At 42.9% G+C, this 10,176-nt stretch overlaps 1 protein-coding gene across 1 annotated transcript in view; it reads left to right on the top strand.

Moving 5' to 3' along the window:
- Nucleotides 1–10,176, top strand: part of LOC138651639 (alpha-tectorin-like) — a 68,145-nt gene that overhangs the window by 43,056 nt on the left and 14,913 nt on the right. The window lies entirely within an intron of this gene.

Below are 10,176 nucleotides of genomic sequence, written 5' to 3'. Positions count from 1 at the left end.
TTCTTGTACATAGGGGCAGTATTATAGTAGTTATATTCTTGTACATAGGAGCAGTATTATAGTAGTTATATTCTTGTACATAGGGACAGTATTATAGTAGTTATATTCTTGTACACAGGAGCAGTATTATAGTAGTTATATTCTTGTGCATAGGAGCAGTATTATAGTAGTTATATTCTTGTGCATAGGAGACAGTATTATAGTAGTTATATTCTTGTACATAGGAGCAGTATTATAGTAGTTATATTCTTGTACATAGGGGCAGTATTATAGTAGTTATATTCTTGTACATAGGAGCAATATTATAGTAGTTATATTCTTGTACATAGGGGCAGTATTATAGTAGTTATATTCTTGTACATAGGAGCAGTATTATAGTAGTTATATTCTTGTACATAGGGGCAGTATTATAGTAGTTATATTCTTGTACATAGGGGCAGTATTATAGAAGTTATATTCTTGTGCATAGGGGCAGTATTATAGTAGTTATATTCTTGTGCATAGGAGCAGTATTATAGTAGTTATATTCTTGTACATAGGGTCAGTATTATAGTAGTTATATTCTTGTACATAGGATCAGTATTATAGTAGTTATATTCTTGTACATAGGGAGCAGTATTATAGTAGTTATATTCTTGTACATAGGGAGCAGTATTATAGTAGTTATATTCTTGTACATAGGGGTAGTATTATAGTAGTTATATTCTTGTACATAGGGGTAGTATTATAGTAGTTATATTCTTGTACACAGGAGCAGTATTATAGTAGTTATATTCTTGTGCATAGGAGACAGTATTATAGTAGTTATATTCTTGTACATAGGGGGCAGTATTATAGTAGGTATATTCTTGTACATAGGAGCAGTATTATAGAAGTTATATTCTTGTACATAGGGGCAGTATTATAGTAGGTATATTCTTGTACATAGGAGCAGTATTATAGAAGTTATATTCTTGTACATAGGGGGCAGTATTATAGTAGGTATATTCTTGTACATAGGAGCAGTATTATAGAAGTTATATTCTTGTACATAGGAGCAGTATTATAGTAGTTATATTCTTGTACATAGGAGACAGTATTATAGTAGTTATATTCTTGTACATAGGAGCAGTATTATAGTAGTTATATTCTTGTACATAGGAGCAGTATTACCCAGATAGATTAGCGAAATTAGGATTATTTAGTCTAGAAAAAAGACGACTGAGGGGCGATCTAATAACCATGTATAAGTATATAAGGGGACAATACAAATATCTCGCTGAGGATCTGTTTATACCAAGGAAGGTGACGGGCACAAGGGGGCATTCTTTGCGTCTGGAGGAGAGAAGGTTTTTCCACCAACATAGAAGAGGATTCTTTACTGTTAGGGCGGTGAGAATCTGGAATTGCTTGCCTGAAGAGGTGGTGATGGCGAACTCAGTCGAGGGGTTCAAGAGAGGCCTGGATGTCTTCCTGGAGCAGAACAATATTGTATCATACAATTATTAGGTTCTGTAGAAGGACGTAGATCTGGGTATTTATTATGATGGAATATAGGCTGAACTGGATGGACAAATGTCTTTTTTCGGCCTTACTAACTATGTTACTATGTTACTATGTTACTATGTATTATAGTAGTTATATTCTTGTACACAGGAGCAGTATTATAGTAATATTATTGTACATCGGGGCAGTATTATAGTAGTTATATTCTTCTACGTGGGGCAGTATTATAGTATTTACCGTATCATCTTGTGCATATGGGCACTATTATAATATATATTTGTATAGATGGGCAGTGTTATTTTTAGTGTTCCCTTGGTGGATTAAATACGTCATGGGGTTGGGGTACGGTTTGTTTTTTCCGCTCTGGAGATGCACCTCTGGCACCCGGACAGCTTTCTCCGTGCTCCATAAAGCATATGACAGCATCCGCTATGCTCCGTGGATTTTGGAGACGGGCGGTTAGGGCAGCCAGAGGGCTCGGATGCTTCTGATTTCTCCCAGGATCTTCCTCCGTGAAATGTACCCGTCATTTATATAACTCGTTATTCTCCACATTGTAAACTCTCTCCTATTAAACCCCGTATAGGAACACAAGTAGAAGCGGAGGAGATATTTTTCCATTCACAAGGTGATAACGCAGCCGTGTTTTGGCATTTGGTCGACATGCAGAATTAATAAGTGTCACTAGCTATAAACATGTAATATTTCCTCCATTATAAGCCGCCGCTCTCCTGCATCCGGCGCTGGTTTTTCTCTTGTTCCATTCTGTCCCCAATCAATCACAAAGCGGAATGCTCAATCACTGCAGATCATGCTTTCTCAGTGATTGGCTGCAGCGGTGATGTTCACTTTTGTCATGATGTCACTGGTGCAGTGAAAACGCACGGAACGAGGAAGCATGGGTACTATCTTAGTTTATGTTTGCAAATGTGCAGTAGTTTGGGGGCCCAATATTTTTTTGAAACTTGAAAACCTTTTTTCATGCAAGAAATGTAGGATCTAGAGGTCATGTGAAGAGTTCATGTGGAAGAGGATAGGACCTACAGCACCAAAGATCTCGGCTTCCTGGTTGGGTCGAGTGGCCAATAGAGAAAAACAAATGGTGCAACGGGCAACTCAGTAGTCCACGGCCGCCATACTGGAGCCCTGTGAACCGGCCAATATGTGCCGAAGTCCCTGGTGCCTTACACTTGGCGAAAGGTCATTGTTGCGAAATGGTGCACGCGACATCGGGTCAAGATTCTGAAAGGAAGAGCCGCCGGGTGGTAAGTAGGTGGTTACAAAATAGTTGCAAACCCAGGCGCTCCACTGGATTTTGTGCAACTTGTCAGGTCCAAAAGTTGTCCTAGCACTCCACTGTGTCTCACGTGCAACATGTCGGGTCCAAAAGTTGCCCTGGCGCTCCACTGTGGCTCACATGCAGCATGTCAGGTCCAAAAGTTGCCCTAGCGCTCCACCGTGGCTCACGCGCAACACGTCGGGTCCAAAAGATGCCCTAGCGCTCCACCGTGGCTCACACGCAACATGTAGGGTTGAAAAATTGCCCTAGCGCTCCACCGTGGCTCACGTGCAACATGTTAGGTCCAAAAGTTGCCCTAGTGCTCCACTGTGTGGCTCACATGCAACAGGTCAGGTCCAAATGTTTCTGTAGCGCTCCACTGTGGCTCACATGTAGCATCGGGTCCAAAAGTTACCCTAGCACACCACTGAGGCTCACATGCAACATCAGGTCCAAAACTTGCCCTAGCGCTCCACTGTGGCTCACGCGCAACACGTCGGGTCCAAAAGATGCCCTAGCACTCCACCGTGGCTCACACGCAACATGTAGGGTTCAAAAATTGCCCTAGCGCTCCACCGTGGCTCACGTGCAACATGTCAGGTCCAAAATTTGCCCTAGTACTCCACTGTGGGTGACGTGCAACTTGTCGGGTCCAAAAGTTCCCATAGCGCTCCACTGTGACTCACGTGCAACTTGTCAGGTCCAAAAGTTGCCTTGCGCTCCACTGTGGGTCACATGCAACATCATGTCCAAAAGTTGCCCTAGTGCTCCACTGTGTGGCTCACATGCAAGAGCTCAGGTCCAAATGTTTCCCTAGCGCTCCACTGTGGCTCACATGTAGCGTCGGGTCCAACAGTTGCCCTAGCACACCACTGAGGCTCACATGCAACAAGTCAGGTCCAAAAGTTGCCCTAGCGCTCCACTGTGGCTCACGTGCAACATGTAGGGTCCAAAAGTTGCCCTAGCGCTCCACCGTGGCTCACGTGAAACATGTCAGGTCCAAAAGTTGCCCTAGCCCTCCACCGTGGCTCACGTGCAACATGTCGGGTCCAAAGTTGCTTTAGCCCTCCACTGTGGCTCACGTGCAACATTTGGGTCCAAAAGTTGCCCTAGCGCTCCACCAAGGCTTACGTGAAACAGGCCAGGTCCAAAAGTTGCCCTAGTGCTCCATCGTGGCTCACATTCAACATGTTGGGTCGAAAAATTGCCCTAGCGCTCCAGTGAGGCTCATGTGCAACATGTTGGGTCCAAAAGATGCCCTAGCGCTCCACCGTGGCTCACACGCAACATGTAGGGTTCAAAAATTGCTCTAGCGCTCCACCGTGGCTCACGTGCAACATGTCAGGTCCAAAAGTTGCCCTAGTGCTCCACTGTGTGGCTCACATGCAACAGGTCAGGTCCAAATGTTTCTGTAGCGCTCCACTGTGGCTCACATGTAGCATCGGGTCCAAAAGTTACCTTAGCACACCACTGAGGCTCACATGCAACATCAGGTCCAAAACTTGCCCTAGCGCTCCACTGTGGCTCACGCGCAACACGTCGGGTCCAAAAGATGCCCTAGCACTCCACCGTGGCTCACACGCAACATGTCAGGTCCAAAATTTGCCCTAGTACTCCACTGTGGGTGACATGCAACTTGTCGGGTCCAAAAGTTCCCCTAGCGCTCCACTGTGACTCACGTGCAACTTGTCAGGTCCAAAAGTTGCCTTGCGCTCCACTGTGGGTCACATGCAACATCATGTCCAAAAGTTGCCCTAGTGCTCCACTGTGTGGCTCACATGCAAGAGCTCAGGTCCAAATGTTTCCCTAGCGCTCCACTGTGGCTCACATGTAGCGTCGGGTCCAACAGTTGCCCTAGCACACCACTGAGGCTCACATGCAACAAGTCAGGTCCAAAAGTTGCCCTAGCGCTCCACTGTGGCTCACGTGCAACATGTAGGGTCCAAAAGTTGCCCTAGCGCTCCACCGTGGCTCACGTGAAACATGTCAGGTCCAAAAGTTGCCCTAGCCCTCCACCGTGGCTCACGTGCAACATGTCGGGTCCAAAGTTGCTTTAGCCCTCCACTGTGGCTCACGTGCAACATTTGGGTCCAAAAGTTGCCCTAGCGCTCCACCAAGGCTTACGTGAAACAGGCCAGGTCCAAAAGTTGCCCTAGTGCTCCATCGTGGCTCACGTTCAACATGTTGGGTCGAAAAATTGCCCTAGCGCTCCAGTGAGGCTCATGTGCAACATGTTGGGTCCAAAATTTGCCCTAGCGCTCCACCGTGGCTCACGTGCAACATGTCAGGTCCAAAATTTGCCCTAGTGCTCCACCGTAGCTCACGTGCAACATATCGGGTCCAAAAGTTGCCCTAGCGCTCCATCGTGGCTCACGTGCAACATGTTGGGTCCAAAATTTGCCCTAGTGCTCCACCGTGGCTCACATGCAACATATCGGGTCCAAAAGTTGCCTAGCGCTCCATCGTGGCTCACATGCAACTTGCCGGGTCCAAAAGTTGCCTAGCGCTCCATCGTGGCTTACGTGCAACTTGTCGGGTCCAAAAGTTGCCCTAGCGCTCCACCGTGGCTCACGTGCAACATGTTGGGTCCAAAATTTGCCCTGGGGCCCAGTGCTTGAATCCATCTACATTTCCATATGTTTTTTTTCTTTTGCCCATCCTCCCAATCCTCCAAAAAATTTGCAGTGTTCCATTGTCCAAGTGACCCAGATTGGATGCATTCTGCTATGTGCACACTTTGCGGATTAGGCTTAGGAATTTCTGGTGCGGATTCTGCCTCTCCTGGCAGAAAACGTAGCTGCGGACTTGTCGCGTTTTTTGTGCGGATCCGCAGCATTTTTGGTGTGATTTTTGGCAGATTTTCAGCCTTTTTTACCCCTGCAGATTTCTATAATGGAATGGGTGCAAAAACGCTGCAGATCCACAAAAAAAAGTGACATGCTACTTTTAATTCGCAGCGTTTCCGCATGGAATTTTCCGCACCATCTGCGCAATGTTTTTTTTGTTGTCATTGATTTACATTGTACTTTAAATCAATTGCGGATCTGCAGCGTTTCTGCACCTCAAAAAACGCTGCGGATCCGCAGAGAATCCGCAACGTGTGCACATACCCTAAGTTACTTGCAAAGTTTCTCAACTTTTACCCCCAAGTCATTCCATGAAGGGGTCATCTCAAAAAGTTGATGCCTACTTCCGTATGATGAAGAGTCATCACATGGAGATCAGTGGTGTCCCTCAATTTAAGCCCCAATTTTTGGAAGGTACGCATGAGGGACGACCGGTCAAACACATCCGCGACCTGCGGTTGGCCGTAAGCAAAAGCGTGAAGCCGGGTAAGATGGAATTGGCCAATGAGGCGGCTCTAGAAGTCACGCGGGAGCGATGATAATGGCTCTAACCTTTGTAAATCCCCTGTGCACACACTTCAGGGATTAGAAGCCACCAATGAACCGAGGATCCGATGAGTGATCGCTGGTTACATTTGTGGTTTTTCTCGTTCTTCCCGTGTGTCGCTCAGGATCAGCGGACGTAGGACTCCACATCAGCAATTACCAATAGTTACTATTTCGGGAAAGTTTCCACAACTCCTCATTTTTTTAAGTTCTGTTGATACTTTTCGGTTTATTCCAAGTTAAGATTTCAGCACATTCTGGAACTTTAAAGAATATAGACAAATGTTTTTTTCTGTAATACATGCATTTTGGCAATTGGTAGTTCATTTAAATTCTTACACTTTTTGGCTTTTACTTGTTCTTAGCAGCAGAATGAGTCAACTGAGAATCAGTCAGTGAACTCATGCCGCACAGTTCAGATGGCGTTTTATGTGGTCTGTGTCCATAAATCGGAATCGGCACAGATCAGATCAGATAAGAGTCACAGACAATGGAATGGAATCAGATCGCCTTTACCAAGACCACTGTAACCTTCAGCACTACGTACACCATGTTCCAAATTATTATGCAAATGATATTTTTCTCTGATTTTCCTAAAGGGTCGGTGCAAATAACAGTCAGTCTAATAAGGTTCTCTATAGGGCTGAGGTCAGGGGAAGATGGCGGCCGCACCATGAGTTTATCTCCTTTTATGCCCATAGCAGCCAATGACTCGCTATTCTTTGCAGCATGAGATGGGGCATTGTCATACATGAAGATGATTTTGCTCCTGGTTTCTGCTTTTTAGACCATGGAAGAAAGTTGTCAGTCAGAAACTCTACATACCTTGCAGACGTCATTTTCACACCTTCAGGAACCTTAAAGGGCCCCACCAGCTGTTTCCCCGTGATTCCGGCCCAAAAGATGACTCCTCCACCTCCTTGCTGACGTTGGAGCCTTGTTGGGACATGGTGGCCATCCACCAACCATCCACTACTCCATCCATCTGGACCATCCAGGGTTGCTCGACACTCATCAGTAAACAAGACTGTGTGAAAATTAGTCTTCATGTATGTCTGGGCCCACTGCAACCGTTTCTGCTCATGAACACTGTTTAGGGGTGGCCGAATAGTAGGTTTATGCACCACAGCAAGCCTTTGAAGGATCCTACACCTTGAAGCTCGAGGGACTCCAGAGGCACCAGCAGCTTCAAATAACTGCTTTGTAATGGTATTTTGGCAGCTGCTCTCTTAATCCAATGAATTTGTCTGGCAGAAACCTTCCTCATTATGCCTTTATCTGCATGAACTCTGTCTGTGCTCTGTTCACATTATGATGATCACTCTTAATTTTTTTGTGAAATATCTAATGTTTTCATACCTGGTCCAAGGCATTGGACTATTTAACGCTTTTCAGCAGCAGAGAGATCCTTTTTACTTCCCATATTGCTTGAAACCTGTGGCCTGCTTAATAATGTGGAACATCATTTTTAAGTAGTTTTCCTTTAATTAGAATCACCTGGAAAACTAATTATCACACGTGTTTAAGATTGATTTCAGTGATCCATTGAGCCCTGAGACACAAAACCATCCACGAGTTTATTTGAAAAACAAAACCATTAAATCTTTATGACACTTAAATCCAATTTGCATAATAATTTGGAACACAGCGTAGATCCGAAAGAGAAACTCCTCCAGTCGTGATTCAAGATGAAAAAAAATGAATTTATTCCAAAAGATTAAAAAAGCGACATCCTTAAAGGTCACCAAAGTGTAGTATATGGTTCCTACGCGTTTCAGACGTCTACTCATTTCTTAGGGGTCTGAAACGCGTAGGAAAGTCACATACTTTACTATGTGATGCTATTTTATGGGCACTTCATGGCGGTATTATTTATTCACTGAGCCTTTGTGTGCCTCTTCTTCCCCCCACACCAACCTCAGCCCCCTGCAAATCTTATATGAGACCTACATATATTAGGGGACCCATCCTGGTAATTACAACATGCGCCCCAAAATCTAATTCCTTTTTTTTTTTTTAAATAACTTTTTATTTTGAAACTCCCCCATTTGGTTTCAAAGTCAGGCCGTGTGCACACTGAACCTTTTTTTTTATTATTATTCTGGGTTTTTGGAGCTGAAACTGAGCAGAAAATCAAAGTTTTTGAAGAGTTTTAACATTCCCCCCCCCCCCCCCCCCAAAAAAAAAAAATCCTCAAAAAAGTCTAACCTAGAGAATAAAGTAATCCTATATCCAGGTGTTTTTTTTTACCAGAGTCAGGAATTGCTTAAAAGGCGATTCCCCGATAAAGTGGCTGCAAAATGTCCTGTGGCTGCATTGTCGAGCGGATGCCATCAGCATCATTAATATGTAAAACGATGACATGTTACTCCCCCAAATCCACAGTTATAAGATGTGTGAGATCTGCAGGTGCTGCCCTTCACTACAGCCGAGAAGCACAGGAGGAGGTAGGAGCAGCTGCAGGCAATGGGCAGTGGGCTGCAGGCAGTGGGCAGTGGGCAGCTCTATGGATACATGTAATATACATTGTATCTAATAATTATATACTGCTCATTGCAATGATGTCAATGACAATTTTAAGTCAAATACCAATCCCCTTTGTACACAGTTGCAGCAGAGCTGAGTTTAGTTTTCAGCACTCATGCACCCCTTCCCCACCTTGCGATTTTCCATTTTTGCGCCTTCATTTTTTTTTCTTCCAAGAGCCGTAACTTTTTCTTAAATTTTTCCAACAATATGGCTTGTTTTTTGCCAGACAAGTTGTTGTTGTTGTTCTTCTTCTTCTTCTTTCTTCTTCTTTCTTCTTCTTCTTTCTTCTTCTTCTTCTTTCTTCTTCTTCTTTCTTCTTCTTCTTTCTTCTTCTTCTTTCTTCTTCTTTCTTCTTCTTCTTCTTTCTTCTTCTTCTTCTTTCTTCTTCTTTCTTCTTCTTTCTTCTTTCTTCTTCTTCTTCTTTCTTCTTCTTCTTCTTTCTTCTTCTTTCTTCTTTCTTCTTTCTTCTTCTTTCTTCTTCTTTCTTCTTTCTTCTTTCTTCTTCTTTCTTCTTTCTTCTTCTTTCTTCTTTCTTCTTCTTCTTCTTCTTCTTCTTCTTCTTTCTTCTTCTTCTTTCTTCTTCTTCTTCTTCTTTCTTCTTCTTTCTTCTTCTTCTTCTTCTTTCTTCTTCTTCTTTCTTCTTCTTCTTTCTTCTTTCTTCTTCTTTCTTCTTCTTCTTTCTTCTTCTTTCTTCTTTCTTCTTCTTTCTTCTTCTTCTTCTTCTTCTTTCTTCTTCTTCTTCTTTCTTCTTCTTCTTTCTTCTTCTTCTTTCTTCTTCTTTCTTCTTCTTCTTCTTTCTTCTTCTTTCTTCTTTCTTCTTCTTTCTTCTTTCTTCTTCTTCTTTCTTCTTCTTCTTCTTTCTTCTTCTTTCTTCTTCTTTCTTCTTTCTTCTTCTTTCTTCTTCTTCTTCTTCTTCTTCTTCTTTCTTCTTTCTTCTTCTTTCTTCTTCTTCTTTCTTCTTCTTCTTCTTCTTCTTCTTTCTTTCTTCTTCTTCTTCTTCTTTCTTCTTCTTCTTTCTTCTTCTTCTTCTTCTTCTTCTTTCTTCTTCTTCTTTCTTCTTCTTCTTTCTTCTTCTTCTTTCTTCTTCTTTCTTCTTCTTCTTCTTTCTTCTTTCTTCTTCTTTCTTCTTTCTTCTTTCTTCTTCTTCTTTCTTCTTCTTTCTTCTTCTTCTTCTTTCTTCTTCTTCTTTCTTCTTCTTCTTTCTTCTTCTTTCTTCTTCTTTCTTCTTCTTCTTCTTTCTTCTTCTTTCTTCTTTCTTCTTTCTTCTTCTTTCTTCTTCTTCTTCTTCTTTCTTCTTCTTCTTTCTTCTTCTTCTTCTTCTTCTTTCTTCTTCTTCTTCTTTCTTCTTCTTCTTTCTTCTTCTTCTTCTTTCTTCTTCTTCTTTCTTCTTCTTTCTTCTTCTTCTTCTTTCTTCTTCTTCTTTCTTCTTCTTCCTTCTTCTTCTTTCTTCTTCTTCTTTCTTCTTTCTTCTTCTTCTTCTTCTTTCTTCTT

This window comes from Ranitomeya imitator, chromosome 10 (genome assembly GCF_032444005.1).
Source record: "Ranitomeya imitator isolate aRanImi1 chromosome 10, aRanImi1.pri, whole genome shotgun sequence".
Classification (NCBI taxonomy): Eukaryota; Metazoa; Chordata; class Amphibia; order Anura; family Dendrobatidae; genus Ranitomeya; species Ranitomeya imitator.
This window is presented reverse-complemented; position numbering and strand designations above follow the sequence as displayed.